This window comes from Emys orbicularis, chromosome 2 (assembly GCF_028017835.1).
Source record: "Emys orbicularis isolate rEmyOrb1 chromosome 2, rEmyOrb1.hap1, whole genome shotgun sequence".
Classification (NCBI taxonomy): Eukaryota; Metazoa; Chordata; order Testudines; family Emydidae; genus Emys; species Emys orbicularis.
The window spans coordinates 264,553,883-264,572,251 of NC_088684.1; positions in this window are offsets into that span (position 1 = coordinate 264,553,883).

An 18,369-nucleotide genomic window follows, 5' to 3' on the forward strand; every position below is an offset into this window, starting at 1 on the left:
GGGTTGGACTAGATGACCTCCTGAGGTCCCTTCCAACCCTGATAGTCTATGATTCTATGATATTTAAAGACATAACAGAAGAGGTTACAAATGGGGCAGGGAAAGGACAGAGTGGTAATAATACAAACAGCAAGTCTTTCAAAAACATATGTGCACAGTTTGCAAATATGGAAGACTTTTTTAAATGACTGGGTTAGTTTTTGATCCGTGGTACAGGTGTGCAAGACCTGAAATCTAAAATCTTATTTGCCTGTAGTACCAAAACATTTTTGATTTAATCAATTTCTATTGGGTTCTCTCGTTTCATTAACAAATGGGGCAGAACTAAAATTGGTGTATTTGTTTAAAATAAACAAAGAAGCTTTGTATTGTATCATGCAACTTGTAAACTGGCCCTTACTGAACTGAGCCACTTATTTGTAAGCTTCTCTATTAGGGAGCTGTAAATAATCCACCACTGAATTGGTTAACATCTGAGGTCTGTAGAGCAGATTCTGCTCTGTTACACGGTATAAATTTAGAGTAACGTCACAGAAGCTGATGGAGTTGCTCAGGATTTAGACATCCATTTAAGTGACACCAGAATCTAAGGCATAGAACCTTCAAGTTCTTCATCTCTAAAACTTCCTGCTTTTGTTGGGCATAAAGTTTGGTTTAGATAGAGGCAGAAACACTGTATTTTATTTTCTTGGCACTCTTTTAAGTTTACAAAGGGATTAAAATGCTTTTTGGTTTAATGCTAATCATATGCTCTCTGAATTCATGCAGCCTTGGCAATAAAGTCCTAAAACACCTCTCAAAATGTTATGGCACAAAGGTTACTCTTAAGAAGATTATAGTTCAATTCTGTTGTGAATGTTTAAGGTCAAGAGGGTATTTATTTTTAAAATAGTATATTTTCCCTATAAAAATCCAATTCCTCTCCCCCTCACCCCCAAAAGAGTAGTAAACTTTTTATAGTATTTCTAGTACATTTCAGATGAAAACTTAGGGTATGTCTACACTACGAGGGTAGTTCGATTTCACTTAAATCGAATATGTGGAATCGATATTGCAAAGTCGAACGTGTGTGTCCACACTAAGGACAGTAATTCGACTTTGTGAGTCCACACTAACGGGGAAAGCATCGACATTGGAAGCGGTGCACTGTGGGCAGCTATCCCACAGTTCCCGCAGTCCCCGCTGCCCATTGGAATTCTGGGTCGAGCCGCCAATGCCTTCTGGGTAAAAAAAATGTGTCGAGGGTGCTTTTGGGTAATTGTCGTCATCCATCCGTCACTACCGCCCTCCCTCCCTCCCTGAAAGGTACTGCTCTCAAAGGTAGTGACCCTGGGAAACGTGGAGGTCATCATAGATGGCTTCGCCGCGATGGGATTCCCAAACTGCGGTGGGGCTATAGATGGAACTCACATCCCTATCCTGGGACCGGAGCACCAGGCCAGCCAGTACGTCAACCGAAAGGGCTACTTTTCAATGGTGCTGCAAGCACTGGTGGACCACAGGGGACGTTTTACCAACATCAACGTCGGATGGCCGGGCAAGGTTCATGACGCTCGCGTCTTCAGGAACTCTGGTCTGTTTAGACGGCTGCAGGAAGGTATTTACTTCCCGGACCACAAAATAACTCTTGGGGATGTGGAGATGCCTACAGTGATCCTCGGGGACCCAGCCTACCCGCTAATGCCCTGGCTCATGAAGCCCTATACTGGCGCCCTGGACACTGAAAAAGAACTGTTCAACTACCGGCTGAGCAAGTGCAGAATGGTGGTGGAGTGTGCTTTTGGCCGTCTCAAGGGGAGATGGAGAAGCTTACTGACTCGCTGTGATCTCAGCGAAACCAATATCCCCATTGTTATAGCAGCTTGCTGTGTGCTCCACAATCTGTGTGAGAGCAAGGGGGAGACCTTTATGGCGGGGTGGGACGTTGAGGCAAATAGCCTGGCTTCTGATTACGCCCAGCCAGACAGCCGTGCGATTAGAAGAGCCCAGCGGGACGCGCTGTGCATCCGGGAGGATTTGAAAGCTAGGTTCCAGAGTGAGCACGGTTACCAGTGACTTTTCAGTTTGTGTACAGAGAAGCTGAACCTGCCCCTGTTTCTTTACCCAGTTAATGTTGACTATCCTCTCCAGTTACATACCCCCTTCACCCCCTTCCAAAAAAATAAAATCAGTTTTATTTTGTTAATGAACACCGTTGTCTTTATTACTGTTTTCGCGGGAATGTTTTAAACCTGGGACACAGACTGTGGTGGGGAGCGGGTGTAGTGTACTGATGCAAATGATGCTTCTAAACTCCAGAAATGACAGGATTCGCAGTGGTGGACTGGTTGTTTCAACTGAGCCTGCCAGCCCTCCTGAGCGGGACTGCGTGTATGTGGGGGCTAGGTGACTTTATGGAAGGGGGAGGAGGGTTACAGATCCCCTGCTGCGTGGCTCTGTGATCCAGGAAAAGGACCGCTGCATAAGATCTGTAACTGCCCTCCCCCGCCACAAAGTCACAGAGCAACCCCCCCCCCCCCCACAGAACATGAAAACCACCTCCCAGACTGACCAGGGTAACTAGTCACTGCACTGTGTATGTGCCCTCCTGCTGGACCTGCCCCCGCCTCCGTACCCTGCTAAAGGTGACTGTCCTGTCCAATTACCAAGCCCCTTCCCCCCCCTTCAGACAGACTCTCCTCCAAAAGAACATGATGGAAACAGTAATGAACAGAAACGTATGTTTTATTAACAACCACACATGAAACTGGGGGGTGAAACTTGGACGGGGGCTTGGGTGAGGCGGGAAGGAAAGGACTTTTCAAATTTTGGGGAATGACAGCCTTCTGGTGCTTGAGCAGTCTGCAGGGGTGGAGTGAGAGTTTTCACGGACTCTGCCGCCCCTCCTTCTTTGGACTTTGGGTGAGGGGGGTATGGGACTTGGTGGCGGGGGAGGGCGGTTACTGATAGACTGCAGCGGGGCTCTGTCCTCCTGCCTCCGTTCCTGCAGAACATCAACAAGGCGCCGGAGCGTGTCCGTTTGCTCCCTCATAAGTCCAAGCAGCGTTTGAGTCGCCTGCTGGTCTTCCTGCCGCCACCTCTCCTCACGTTCCATGTGTGTCCGGTGCATTTGGGACAAATTCTCCCTCCACTGGTTCTGCTGTGCTGCCTGGGCTCGGGAGCAGCCCATTAGTTCTGAGAACATGTCCTCTCGCGTCTTCTTCTTCCTCCGCCTAATGTGCGCTAGCCTCTGGGAGTGTGATGCCAGGCTGGGTTGGGAGACAGTCGCAGATGTGGCTGTGGGAATGAGAAAAAGGTAGTGAATTCCTCCGAAACATAAATGTAGTTGTGAACAAAGAACATAGTCTTTCTCTGTGAACAAGACCATGCACTGCACCTATCACATGCGCACTCAGGACAAGGTCGAATTTTCGGACCTCGCCTTCAGTGCCTGGGGTCTTGCACTGCCGATCTGGGAAGCGGGGCAGGACACCGGAATTTCTGTAGCAGGCAGACATGGTAAGCCGTAGACTTGTGGCTGCTTAAAACTTTAATAGTAGCACTGGCCTCCTTTCACATTGAAAGCAATGCCAGTCTCTGCTGCCAGCAATCGGCCAAGCATGAACTCTTCCCCTGTCCCACCCCCTCGCGGCTGTCCCAGGGAAAGATCCCTGTATGCTGCCCCTGTCCCGCCTCCACCGCGTGGCTGTAAACCGGCAGTTACAGTTCTGTAAAGGAACGGGCAAGCAGTCCCAATACTAACAGTCCCCTACCTAATTCAAAGCAGGTCATCATGAGCGACATCACAATCATGAGGATCTCAGACAGCGATAAAGAGCGAATGCTTCGGGAAAGCCTGCAAAGACCAGGGCCGTATGCCGCCATGCTGTGCAAGGCTATGATCCCGGAGTACTTGAGGATCTCCTGGCGCGGAAACGTCTCCTTCTTCGGAGGACCCAATAAGGCCGCTCTCCCCAGGAACCTGATGAACAGGCTTTCCAATTACCTCCAGGAGAGCTTCCTCGAGATGTCCCTGGAGGATTTCAGCTCTATCCCCGGACATATAGACCGCATTTTAATATAGCTGCACTGGCAGGGACTAAAGAGTGGAGCGGCTTGGGCAGCAGAATCATGCAAAACCGGACATTGTTAGATTTTTTTTAAATAGTTGGGACTGAATAGTTAAGCGCCTAGGGCAAACAAATCATGAAAAACACATTGTTCTTATTGTTAATATTCCAGTTCTGTTAAAAATAAATGTTTAGATGTTTAAAACACTTACTGCTTGATCCTTCCCCTGAATCTGTGTCCGGGTTAAATGCTGGGGACGGTTGGTAGGGGATCTCTGTAAGGGTGATGAAGAGATCCTGGCTGTCGGGGAAATCAGCTTGGTAAGCGCTGTCGACTGCCTCATCCTCCTCATCTCCTTCCTCATCTTCCCCGTCCGCTAACATGTCCGAGGAACCGGCCGTCGACAATATCCCATCCTCAGAGTCCACGGTCAGTGGTGGGGTAGTGGTGGCGGCCGCACCTAGGATGGAATGCAGTGCCTCGTAGAAACGGGATGTGTGGGGCTGGGATCCGGATCGTCCGTTTGCCTCTTTGGTCTTCTGGTAGCCTTGTCTCAGCTCCTTGATTTTCACGCGGCACTGCGTTGCATCCTGGCTGTATCCTCTCTCTGCCATGGCTTTAGAGATCTTCTCATAGATCTTTGCATTCCGTCTTTTGGAGCGCAGCTCGGAAAGCACGGACTCATCGCCCCACACAGCGATCAGATCCAAGACTTCCCTATCAGTCCATGCTGGGGCCCTCTTTCTATTCTGGGATTGCACGGCCATCTCTGCTGGAGAGCTCTGCATCGTTGCCAGTGCTGCTGAGCTCGCCACGCTGTCCAAACAGGAAATGAGATTCAAACTGCCCAGACAGGAAAAGGAATTCAAATTTTCCCGGGGCTTTTCCTGTGTGGCTGGTCAGAGCATCCGAGCTCGGACTGCTGTCCAGAGCGTCAACAGAGTGGTGCACTGTGGGATAGCTCCCGGAGCTATTAGCTTCGATTTCCATCCACACCAAGCCTAATTCGATATGGCCATGTCGAATTTAGCGCTACTCCCCTCGTTGGGGAGGAGTACAGAAGTCGAATTTAAGAGACCTCTATGTCGAACTAAATAGCCTCGTGGTGTGGACGGGTGCAGGGTTAATTCGATGTAACGGCGCTAAATTCAACATAAACGCCTAGTGTAAACCAGGCCTTAGAAAGCTAAATTTCCCTTTCCATCTTGCAACAGGCAGTGATTATGTCATGCTCTGACTTCTGGAGATGAGGGGTTGATGCATATTGGGTATTAGGTTCATGTGTGAAAATTCTTCTCATCAAGCAGCTCTCAAGCCAGTTGGATGTATCTCACCCGATAGCTTTCATGAGCCAGAGTAAACCATGGTAGTGATCTGAACAGATAGCATGGTCTTCCATTAACAAACTGGAAAGAACATCAGCACTTAACTAATAATAATAATAATTAATAGCAAGGAAGCAAAAGAAGGAGGTGGCAGCATCCTAATGGCTTGGGAAAGTCAACATTTTTTTTTATCCCTCAAGGTAGGATCTCCCAGTTATTAGGCAGCCTGGCCAATTATCCAACTTTATTTTCCAGCTAACAGATCCTGAAACCAAAGATCTTCCAGCAGTCTGTGAATTGTGGTACACCCTCTCTGACCTTTCAGTACAGCAAGGAGCTCAAAACTGCTCAGGTTTGGAAGTCCCTCAAATCCTGTATTATTATTATTTTTTAATTTGCAATGTGATCATGTAGCATGGCTAGGGCATTGTGTGTAAACAGTCAGACAAACAAGAATTGATAAGTCAAGATTCACTCTTTTTTGCTAAGATCTAATTCAACTTCCAAACAAGCAATATAATTTTGAATATGCTCTTGAGACTGAAGGAGTCCAAGTTGGTTTAATGTAGGTGCTGAGAAGATAGAAGAAGATGGTGTAGGTGTTAGCCCTCTTAGTTTTTTTTTTTTTCCTACACCAGCTAGCTCTTCCAAGCCCTGTGCATTAAAGTTACAGACCATTTTTTGTCTCTGTTTCAGATACAGTTAGACTGCTGAACTAACTTCAGAGGTGACATATAGAGGAGTACAGCTTATAAATGGGTGTGATTTTTAGGGGAATCTAACTGAGTCTAAGGGACTCCAAGCTGGTGTTCAGGGGTCTACAAGAAGTTGTAAGTTCCATTAACATGGACGTCCTCAGCTCCACCTCTGAATTTGGCTGTAGATGTCATTTATTACCAATGTCAGTCTCTCTTAATTTTGAACCAGAATGTTAGTATATTAGGCAGATGCCAGATTTCCTTTGTCAAGGTACGTATGCTGGTGGACTGGTCCACCAGCCAAGGAAGGTGATCGCACTCTCCAAACAATGGCAAAGTTCCAGTTCTCTTCTCAAGACATCCTTTATTAATAAAGATTCGGACACAACCCAATGTGCTCTCACCTCCCCTGGGGGGTCTCCAGGGCTTCGTAGTCCTTACAGACCTCCCCAGAAGACACTACCCTTTAGATGTCTCCCTCTCAGGCCTTCCAGCTGAGTGATGAGAGCCCCCTTCCAGGTCCTTAGCTCCTTCCCTACCCCTAGGTCTCACCTGCTTCTGTGCCTAAGTTGCAGGGAGCTCTCCAGGAGATGTCTTATAAGGCATAAGACTAGGTGTAAGGGTGTACCCTGCAACTACAACTCCAGCCTTAAAGGGCCAAAGAGCTATAACAAGCACAATGGGAAATAGGCATGTGCATCAAGGCCTAGTACCCTGTTAGAGTGATATCGTGTAAAGGACCTCATCTTTACTAAACTGGTGTTGTGTGTATCCATTGTAGCCACAGGCCCATATTACTGTGCATGGTCCACTACATAAACTAGGTCCTGACTTACTTCATGATAATGACAGGACCTTGAAATCTCCCATTGGTCAGTGCCAAACTCTCTTGTCATTTTAACTCATATCAGCAGCCAGGAAACAATTTGCCAAAACATCTGCTGAAGCAGTAATAGGTTCCAGCTCATTGAGATTCTACTTTCTGCTATAAATAGCTCTTAGAAAAAGCAACAAGCTGTGAATAAATACACAAGCAAGCCTGAGACACTCAGAACCTATTAACTAGAGCTGGTTGGGAATTTTCCATAGGAATGATTTTTCAATGGAAAATGCTTTCTCTGCTAAATTAAAATTTTCTGTGGGAATATTTTGATTTTTTTCCATTGGGAAAATAAAAATGTAATGTTTCCTTTTCTGTTGGAATCAACATATCTCTTTTCATTAAACTGACTTGAAACATTTTTTTTTCAAATCATTTCAACAAAACATTCAACTGCATTATGGGAGTTGTAGTTTGGTCCCACATTGGATGGTCCCATGGTGGATGTTGGTCCCACATTGGATGGTTCCAAGGTCCCATGTGGCTGTTGAATGCTAACACAGGCAAACACACAGTCACATTTTCATACCCTAAAATTAAAGAGTATAGAAAGGGCTGGGACATGCCCCAGATAATAATAGAAAAAGGAAAAATAAGTTACCTAAGATGACAAGGGGTTCACAAACTTTTCAGCTCTTGCAGTATTCTGAATGCTCTCAATGTAGGAGCTGAGACTGTGGTCAAGGAGCCAGATGGTGATGTTCCCCTTGCATAGTAGCTTGTGCTAGTGGGCCTCCATCACGTACAGGGACAGATTGGTCAAAAGCTAGACTTTCTCTCCCCCAGATGATCAGTCTCAGGGTTTCAGGAACATCAGTCTTCCCTCAGGTGACTTGACCCAAAAAGTGTCTTGGCTACCCTTGATTTCTTATAGATTGTGAACTTCTATTACTCCATTTTTCAGGCCCTCTCCCTCCAAAGTCTTTTGACACATCTGGTACAAGGCCTGCCTTACAGCTATGCAGCTTTGCCCAATCTAGTTTGAATGAGGTCATCCATAGCAAGCATTAACTTAAAAAAAAAATTCAGGGTTTTTACATCCCACAGAAACTGAAAGTCTGAGACCCAACCCCAAAAATATCAAAAATCTGGATTTTAATACACGTTTGAGGAAGGTGGCATGGTCTTATGTGTGTAAAAGATCTTAAGGTAATTTTATGTCCCCTATTAATGGAAAGTTCAGTATAAAAAAATCCGGTAAAATAGGTGATTAAAGAACCATCCTAGCAACAACCAATCATCACCTCTAAACAATTTATGACCAATGTTATCACTCTTGTCACAAAGATCAATTTATAGTAACATTTGGCACTGGCCCGTAAGGCAATCGGCTTCTCTTCCTGAAATGTTCACCTTGATAGAGGAAGCTACTTTAAAGCTTCTCAAGATTAAACTAATGGACAATCTTAGATTTTCAGTTTTATATAGGGTCTGTATTCTTATACAGGCAATTTCTCTCACAAGCCATAACACTTATTTGAAGCGAGCTGAATCCAGTGTGAAAGGAAAGGGAACACAACTACAGAAGGTTTCTCCACTTGGTGGTTGGGGGAAGGAATTTGATTTATTGACGTGAGAGTTGGGGAAGAAAATGTACAGACACTACAGAAAAGTAGTTTTTTGATACATTTTAAAAAAGATAACTGGACATGTACAACCGCTTGGTCCAGAAATCAGTAACTGAAAGAATATGCTCTTTCCTGCAAATAACTACCAGTTGTAACTCACCCTTTTTTTCCACCCAAGGCTCCAGAGAAAGCCATCAATTGATTAAGCCTGGGAGAAAAGGGTTGAATGAAACCAAACTCTTTGCCACTGACACTATTTCAATTCTAGATCTTTTTTTTGCATCTCAACCATTCATTTGTAATTTTCTCCATTGGACTGATAGTTATTCAGCATTGCATACAAGCTGTCTCAATGCTTTAACTGTAGGAGTTGAGATTTTCTTATGCATTTAATATAAAATATTTTATTCTGCATACAAGAGCTCTTGACCTATTTGGAATAGAAGTACTGCAGAAATGTTTCCTGATTCTCTGATATTTTTAGTTAATATCTATACCGGGGTAGGCAACCTATGGCACGTGTGCCAAAGGCGGCACACGAGCTGATTTTCAGTGGCACTCACACTGCCCGGGTCCTGGCCACCAGTCCGGGGGGCTTTGCATTTTAATTTAATTTTAAATGAACCTTTTAAAACATTTTAAAAACCTTATTTACCTTACATACAATAGTTTAGTTATATATTATAAACTTATAGAAAGAGACCTTCTAAAAACGTTAAACTGTATTACTGGCACGTGAAACCTTAAATTAAAGTGAATAAATGAAGACTCGGCACACCACTTCTGAAAGATTGCTGACCCCTGATCTATACAGTGCTCTGGACATGGAAAGTGATAAATAATTTCTAAATGTCATTATTTTTATTATTACTGCCCACTGTAGTGTTGGTATTTGATAAGGAAGAGGATATGGCTCTTTCTAATTAATTACTTTATTGGTTCAGTATAATTGAACAGATAATGGTCTGTGTTAATCATTTGGTCATTGTAGCAAGGCCAAGTGGCCTCTCTCCGAGCAGGAGAGCAAGGGAGAGCCAGGGACCATTACACTCTCCTTGAAGGGCGGAGCCTATATCACCCCGCCCTCCCTCCCCGGAAGTACCTGGGCGTGGCCGGAAGTATAAAAGGCTGGCCCTGCAGCACAGTTGGGGGAGAGCCTGCGGAGGGGAAGGATGCTCTGCCGGTTCGGCCGCGTCCCTGAGAGGAACCCTCACCAGGCTGTGCCCAATCCACAGACGCTCACAAGGACTGGCCCGGAGTGCCTGCTGCTGTCTACCCTGAGGAGCCTGAAGAGGCTTGGAGGCTAGAGGTACCAAACCCCGGGGTGGCATGAAGTGGCCCAGGGGCAGCCCCGAAGCAGCTGGCTGCAGAGCCAGGGATGGCCCAGTCGGCATGTTGTGGCTGTGGAGTAGGGTGGGCCTGCGTCCCCCTGCCACCCCACCCCAGGGTGGCTGACCCCCTACACTGTGAAAGGAGGCTCTAGCTCTGAAGAGGAGCTTCCCTTATCACTCACCTGTAGACTGTTTTGCTTGCTGGCACCCTGAGCCTACTCAAGCCCAGGCCCAGCTCACCTGTAGACTGTTTTGCTTGCTGGCTGCCTGAGTCCCGCTCAGGCCAAAGCCAGCCCTGAAAGACTGTTGCTTGCTGGTAGCCTGTGCCTCTCCAAGCCCAGGACCCAGTTCCCCTGAAAGACTGTTTGTTTGCTGGTGGAACCCAGCCCTGAGACTGTTTTGCTTGTGAGCTGCCTGAGCCTCCTTAGGCCCAGGCCCGGCTCACCTAGAGACTGTTTTGGTTTGCTGGCTGCCTGAGCTCCGCCCAGGCCAAAGCCAGCCCGAATAGACTCAGTTTAAGGGCTGACTGCTTGAGCCACCCAAATCCAGGCAAAAGCCTGACAGGGACTATTAATCGCCCAGCCCTATTGGTAAAAAGAACAAGGAGTACTTGTGGCACCTTAGAGACTAACACATTTATTTGGGCATAAGCTTTTGTGGGCTAAAACCCACTTCATTGGATGCATTCAGTGGAAAATACAGTAGGAAGATGTATATACACAGAGAACATGAAAAAATGGGTGTTGCCATACCAACTCTAATGAGATTAATCAATTAAGGTGGGCTATTATCAGCAGGAGAAAAAAAAAACTTTTGTAGTGATAATCAGGATGGCCCTGGTCCTGGCCCGACAGGATCAGCCTGAGTGGCCTCCCTCCGAGCGGGAGAGCGAGGGACCATTACAGTGATACATAAAGCAATTCATGCGAGATTAAATTCTGGGCCTACATCATCCAAGATATTTAGGTGCCTCACTCCCATTGATTTCAAAGGAGTTAGGCACTTAAACACCTTTGTGGAGCTGAGCCCTGGTGGTGACTATCTCTATAAATACAGTGGGGTTTTCTTGTTGAATTTGTGGCTGAGAAGAGAAAATCAGCATTGGAGAAGCATACCATGGACTCCAAGAGAGTAAGGAAAAGAGAGAGTGCTCTGATCTGTGGTCTCCATCAGCACAGTGAGTACCTAGGTGAAGTGGGGAGAGGAAGGAGGATGGGCAGGGGATTGAAACTCAGAAGAGCACCTTTGTTAAAATTACAAGTGATGAGTTTCTGATTTTACATCTTCTCTCTCTTTAAAGGCTCTGTGGTTACCTCCTATATACATGTGATAGAATTACTTTGTTCCCTTCCAACTCCCCCCTCCCCACAAATTCAAACTGTGGGCCTGACCCTCTCCAGGGAAGGATAGAGCTGGGGGGGACGACAGAGAAGTGGGGAACATCCTGCCTTTCTGCAGTGTTTCCCTTCATCGTTCCCATAAAACACATTCATTTTGGCAGGATCAGGATTATTTTACACACACACACACACACACACACACACACACACACACACACACTGCATTCTGCACGACAAAGCTTTGGAACCTGAGTTACCTTTTTTTAAGGTTTCCTTTAATACTAGGTCCCAATCAAATGGGACCCAGATCTCCACTTCAGTGTGCTTTTTCCATAAAAAGAGGCAAAGTTACTTCAAAATAAAATGAGGCTGTTTTCTGGGCCCACTCTTCTGATTGGAGCAGCTGTAACTCCCTCACCCTGGCATTAGCCCTCTGGAAGAAGAGCCAAGGGTCAGTGGCAATATGGATTGCTGCTGGGGCCTTTGTAAAACTTGAGCTCCTCCACTATGAACAGGGATCTATGGAGTTTGGGACTGAGTCATCTAAGATAGGAATCCATGGATTCCTATCTCCCTTTTATCTTCAACATCTTTATCTTGGAAAAGATGATGCTGAAAAAAGAGTGGAAGGGCAAGTTCCCAAAAGAAGGCAAGAGGAATTACTGTGCAACTGCAAATAACCTCCATCAACCACTTTGTTCTTGGTCTTGTTTGCAGATCTGAGCAACACATGCATGTTAATTTGCAGCACTTCCTTCATGAAGGAGCACTCCTGCAGTCCAGTGACTGGCAGCCTGAGTGTCAGTGTGGGCACACTTACATCACATGCTGTTAGGGAAGACTGTTAGATGTGCACATGTGTGCATGCACACATACACTGGGGAGTTCTTTGATTGCCTATTCCTAGAGGCAACAAGCATGCCTGGGCTTGCATGCATACCAGATCCTATTATGTAGTCACTCTTAAATATGCAAAAGTAAACAAACATTAAAATAAACTGTTCTGCACAGCACAAGCTGTGCATGGACTAGCCTACCTGAGCTAGCTTGAATTCAGCTAGTGGGGGGGACAATAGTAGTGAAGCTAGAACAGGGTGAGCTTCAGCATGGGCAGTACAAACCTGGCATGGATCCTGGGTATGTACTCAGCTTGCAGTGAAGACAGCACAGGCTAGCTATTGTTATCCAAGCTAGCTGGAGTCAAGCTAGCTTGGTAGTGTAGACTAGCCAGTGCACAGCTCTTACTGTGTAGACCTAACTGTAACCCATGCTAATACAGGGTGGCTCTTTGTCCCCCTCTAGTGGCTAGACTATGCATAGAGGTTTGTGCCACAGTCTTTGAGGTTAGCAGATCTGGCCCTTTGGCTCAAATATTAGGGATTCATGCTTTAGATTCAGACAGTCTGGGTTCACTCCCTGCAGACAACCCATCCAAGAGTGTCATAATGTTAATTAAACTCTCCTCTAGAGGTATACAATCTTTTCATATTTACTGTACTTTCTGAAAAGCCCCACTGGATTTGTGCAGCTTGCTCAGTACTTAGATACAGTGATAAAAGGCACTAAAACCTAAGATAGTCTGTCATCCTCCAGTATTAAATTATTAAATATTAAGTATTAAATTATTACTGCTGTTTTGGCACTGGGTATGTTCAGCACAAACTCACCCATAAAGGATGGTCACTTGAAATGGCACCTCATACAACACACAAACACACACATTCAGTGTGTCTAAGAACTCGGTGTGCACTGCAGAACATTGGGATGTGCAGAATCATTCTCAACAGCATTCATAAATTTGCTGATACAAAAGTAATTCTACACAGCGGAAAATGTATAGAGTAGAATAGATTCTCATTGTATGCAAAAGATTGTTGGAGAAATTTGGGAGCTGACTTCAAACTCCCTCACTTTAGCAACACCTTATGACACTTTTATTGACTATTTATGGCAATGTTTTATTATGAAATGTTTGAACATGATTCAGGAGTGAAAGGTTAACTGGTGAAAATAATCTGACTAGCAGTCTGCGGCTATCTGGACTGATATTTACCTTCAGACAGACCAGCACTATGCAAAATATTTTACATAATGCTAGTTTTGTGGTAGAGCTCCCACTCTAAATCCTTCCTAAACAACAAGGAGTCTGGTGGCACCTTAAAGACTAACAGATTTATTTGGGCATAAGCTTTCGTGGGTAAAAACCTCACTTCTTCAGATGCATAGAGTGAAAGTTACAGATGCAGGCATTATATACTGACACATGGAGAGCAGGGAGTTACTTCGCAAGTGGAGAACCAGTGTTGACCGGGCCAATTCAGTCAGGGTGGATGGTAGTCCACTCCCAATAATAGATGAGGAGGTGTCAATTCCAGGAGAGGAAAAGCTGCTTCTATAATGAGCCAGCCACTCCCAGTCCCTATTCAAGCCCAGATTAATGGTGTTAAATTTGCAAATGAATTTTAGTTCTGCTGTTTCTCTTTGAAGTCTGTTTCTGATGTTTTTTTGTTCAATGATAGTGACTTTTAAATCTGTAATAGAATGACCAGGGAGATTGAAGTGTTCACTTACTGGCTTATGTATGTTACCATTCCTGATGTCCGATTTGTGTCCATTTATTCTTTTGCGGAGGGACTGTCCGGTTTGGCCAATGTACATGGCAGAGGGGCATTGCTGGCACATGATGGCATATATAACATTAGTGGATGTGCAGGTGAATGAGCCCTTGATGGTGTGGCTGATGTGGTTGGGTCCTCTGATGGTGTCGCCAGAGTAGATATGGGGACAGAGTAGGCAACGAGGTTTGCTACAGGGATTGGTTCCTGGGTTGGTGTTTCTGTGGTGTGGTGTGTAGTTGCTGGTGAGTATTTGCTTCAGGTTGGGGGGTTGTCTGTAAGCGAGGACTGGCCTGCCTCCCAAGGTCTGTGAGAGTGAGGGATCATTTTCCAGGATAGGTTGTAGACCGTGGATAATGTGCTGGAGAGGTTTTAGCTGGGGGCTGTATGTGATGGCCAGTGGTGTTCTGTTATTGTCCTTGTGGGGCCTGTCCTGTAATAGGTGATTTCTGGGTACCCGTCTTGCTCTGTCAATCTGTTTCCTCACTTCCCCAGGTGGGTATTGTAGTTTTACGAATGCTTGATAAAGATCTTGTAGGTGTTTGTCTCTGTCTGAGGGGTTGGAGCAAATTCGGTTGTATCTTAGGGCTTGGCTGTAGACAATGGATCGTGTGATGTGTCGTGGATGGAAGCTGGAGGCATGTAGCGTATAGCGGTCAGTAGGTTTCCGGTATAGGGTGGTGTTTATGTGACCATCACTTATTTTCACTGTAGTGTCCAGGAAGTGGATCTCTTGTGTGGACTGGTCCAGGCTGAGGTTGATGGTGGGGTGGAAATTGTTGAAGTCTAGGTGGAATTCTTCAAGGGCCTCCTTTCCGTGGGTCCATATGATGAAGATGTCATCAATGTAGCGCAAGTAGAGGAGGGGCACTAGGGGATGAGAGCTGAGGAAGCGTTGTTCTAAGTCAGCCATAAAAATGTTGGCATACTGTGGGGCCATGCGGGTACCCATAGCAGTGCCACTGACTTGAAGGTATAAGTTGTCCCCAAATCTGAAGTGGTTGTGGGTGAGGACAAAGTCACAAAGCTCAGCCACCAGGCGTGCTGTGGCCTCATCAGGGATACTGTTCCTGACAGCTTGTAGTCCATCCTCATGTGGAATACTGGTGTAAAGTGCTTCTACATCCATGGTGGCCAGGATGGTGTTTTCAGGAAGAACACCAATGCATTGTACTTTCCTCAGGAAGTCGGTGGTGTCTCGAAGATAGCTGGGAGTGCTGGTAGCGTAGGGTCTGAGGAGAGAGTCCAAATAGCCAGATAATCCTGCTGTAAGAGTGCCAATGCCTGAGATGATGGGGCGTCCAGGGTTTCTGGGTTTATGGATCTTGGGTAGCAGATAGAATACCCCTGGTCGGGGTTCTGGGGGTGTGTCCATGTAGATTTGTTCCCGTACTGTAGCTGGGAATTTCTTGAGCAGATGGTGTAGTTTCTTTTGGTATTCCTCAGTGGGATCAGAGGATAGTGGCCTGTAGAATGTGGTCTTGGAGAGTTGCCTGGCAGCCTCCTGTTAATTATGACTACAGCACCTCCTTTGTCAGCCCCTTTGATGATAATGTCAGAGTTGTTTCTGAGGCTGTGGATGGCATTGTGTTCTGTAGACATGCACAGGCTGAAATTGTGGATGGCATTGCGTTCTGTACGGCTGAGGTTATGGGACAAGTGATGTTGTTTGTCCACAATTTCAGCCTGTGCACGTCTACAGAACACAATGCCATCCACAGCCTCAGAAACAACTAGGTCGTAAACAGGGCTGTGCTGAAATTGGATGCAAAGGAGATAAGTGCTACATATACACAGCAGTGGCTGATTCATCTAAAATACGTAGGATGTGCTGATTTCCCAGATCATATGTGTGGGCATCAGCCAGCCTTCTCTAGGCATGATTTGATGATCTCAGGCTTGTGCACAGTTCAGTGTGTGGAAATGATTTGCTGCTGTGTTTCATAACACTCAAGGAGACTGCTTGTCTTTAGGCAGTAAGTGATATTTTTAAAACAAGAAACTGGAGTCTGAGTAGATGTGACAACCAATGATGCACCAAAGCCTGGACGTAAAAGCTATTAATGCTTTGTGCCAATCATCCACTCTCTTCTGGTTCAAACACATACCCTGCCAAAGAGATCTAGTATCTGCACAGGCACTAAAAATACAGCAAACAATGAGGCTGTGTTTCAGGGTGAAAAATATATGTGTGAAAGAACATGGACTCTGCTTGAAAGCCCAGTTAAATTCAAGCTTATCTCATTCTCTCTCCCTGCCATATTTTAATATAAAACGTTCCATATTGAAAGCCATGGAGACTGAACTCTTTAATTCATCCACCTTTCTGATAAAGTCAAGATTTGGCAATTATGGCTTTCCTGCCTATGTGGCTCAACACAGGAGACCACCTCCAGTGGGCTGGGAGAGGCCATTCCCATTCAATTCTTGGTCTCTCTGCAGAGACTGCCAGCAAAGGATTCTAATTAGTGCCAGTTGTCATAGTGGTTTTTGTGAAGCTTTAACACATTTAAGTGTGAGGTCAGTCTCTTTCTGAGGGTGAAGTACCAAAAGGCCCCTCATAAAGGTCTACAATATTTTATGCAAGTCTGTTTTTATTTTTGTTTTAATCAGTGCAGCGTTGGCTCCTTGCATTAGCAGCTGTATAGCCAAATAAACAAAGGTGCCTTTGTCTGAACTACACTATCGAGTGATTCTAGTAAAGGTCGACAAAGTTCAGCAGCCTTGCGGCCAGAACATGGGCTACTTCGCCTCAGCTTAAGAAATCTCCCTGTAATACAGGGACAACTGGGTGTTTATGGCTGGGGAACTCTTGCCCTTTTAGCATCTCGGTAGCAGACATTTCAGTCTCAGATGTGGCACTGTGTGTCCTGGATCAGAGATTAATATCTGTCCTTTGAATACTAACACATACATGGAAATAAATCAATCAAACCTTTCCTAGTAATTAGTTCTGCATAAGGATTAAATGTTTTCCATGGTTGAGCTTTGCATTCATAAATTGCTATTCAAATTACAGGGCCTAGTGAACATGGTGACAGTTGAAATTAGAAGCCTTGCGTCCATGGAAATTCTGTGATGTGAGGCAGAGCTTGTTTTAAGAGAGATGTAACTCTTCAACTAGGGTCTCTCAAATACCACAGTGATTAGTGTCCTTAGAAATATTACAAAGCAGTGTTTCTCAGTTTCAGGTTGGCAGCTTCTTATTCAAATGACAAGAGGAAATTTTCAGTGCCTTTCATGATACCCGGGGGGTTGTGTCCCACCCACTGAGAAACACTGCTATAGAGGAATAAGGAAAGTGTAGCTAAAATGTGATCCTTCTGGTCTGGCTAGTAATTCAGTTATTGCAAGGCTCCAGCAGCAAAGCATAGTATGTTATCAGAATGGCAAGAGTCTATGCAGGAAGCCAGCAGTACATAGCTGAGGCTAGGTCTACACTACAGCGGGGGGTCGACCTAAGATACGCAACTTCAGCTACGTGAATAGCGTAGCTGAAGTGGCGTATTTTAGGTCGACTTACCTGGCTGTGAGGACGGCGGCAAGTCGACCTCTGCCGCGCCGCCGTCGACTCCGCTACCGCCTCTTGCCGCGGTGGATTTCCGGAGTCGACGGCAGAGCCATCGGGGATCGATTTTACCGCATCTTCACTAGACGCGATAAGTCGATCCCCGATAGACCGATTGCTACCCGCCGATCCGGCGGGTAGTGAAGACGTGCCCTGAGACACTACAACAACATGTGCTGTTGCTGTTACTGCATGGCTACCAGCCCATTTGAATTTCAGTTGGCTTATAAATGGAGGATCATATGGCACATCTTAAGAGGTTTGCTCTTCCTGCCCCCATCTTTAGCTGACTGGGTGCTGGACCAGACCCCAGCATAATTTAAGGCAATCTCAAGGTTGATCTAAGTTTTACCAGGTGTCTATGGTGTCAAGGGGTTGTTATTAGCAGTCAGGGATCATCTGGGTTCAGAAATGCCCTGAAAACATCCAGTTAGTGCAAGCCAAAGGGAGTGAGAATGTGTTGGAAGCACTGAGATAGCTCTAGGCCACTGAGCCTTCTTATGCCTGGGGAGAGGAGTTCTTCCTGTGGACCGTTAAACTGGTTTTAGGGCAGCAGTGTCCCAACAGAACAGCACAAAGCTTCACAACTGCGCTAGAGGAGCTGGGCCTAAATATTCTGTGAGCTACTTATAAACTTTGTGTTTTCACTGCCATAGTATGACTTTTAAATCTTCCTTTTTTAGTCTGACACTTTTTTTAAAGCTGGACAGCTTGAGATGGGAAGATGTCTGCTCCTTTGCTTCCACCCCTTGATTTGTTCAGTTCCTTCCCCTTTGCAACTCAGTGTATCATTCCCATTTAATTACAAATAAACACAATGGAGGTCAGGCATTGAAAAACTCTATTCTTTAAGGGGAGGAAAAGGAGCCAATAATCAGCTTGCATGTGAACCAGCTTTCTGTGAGGGCTTTTCTCAGGCTCAGCAGGGGAAATGAGTTTCAGACTGACTGTATAATCAGTGATTCTCCATAGCCATTGAAAAAGGGCAAAAGGA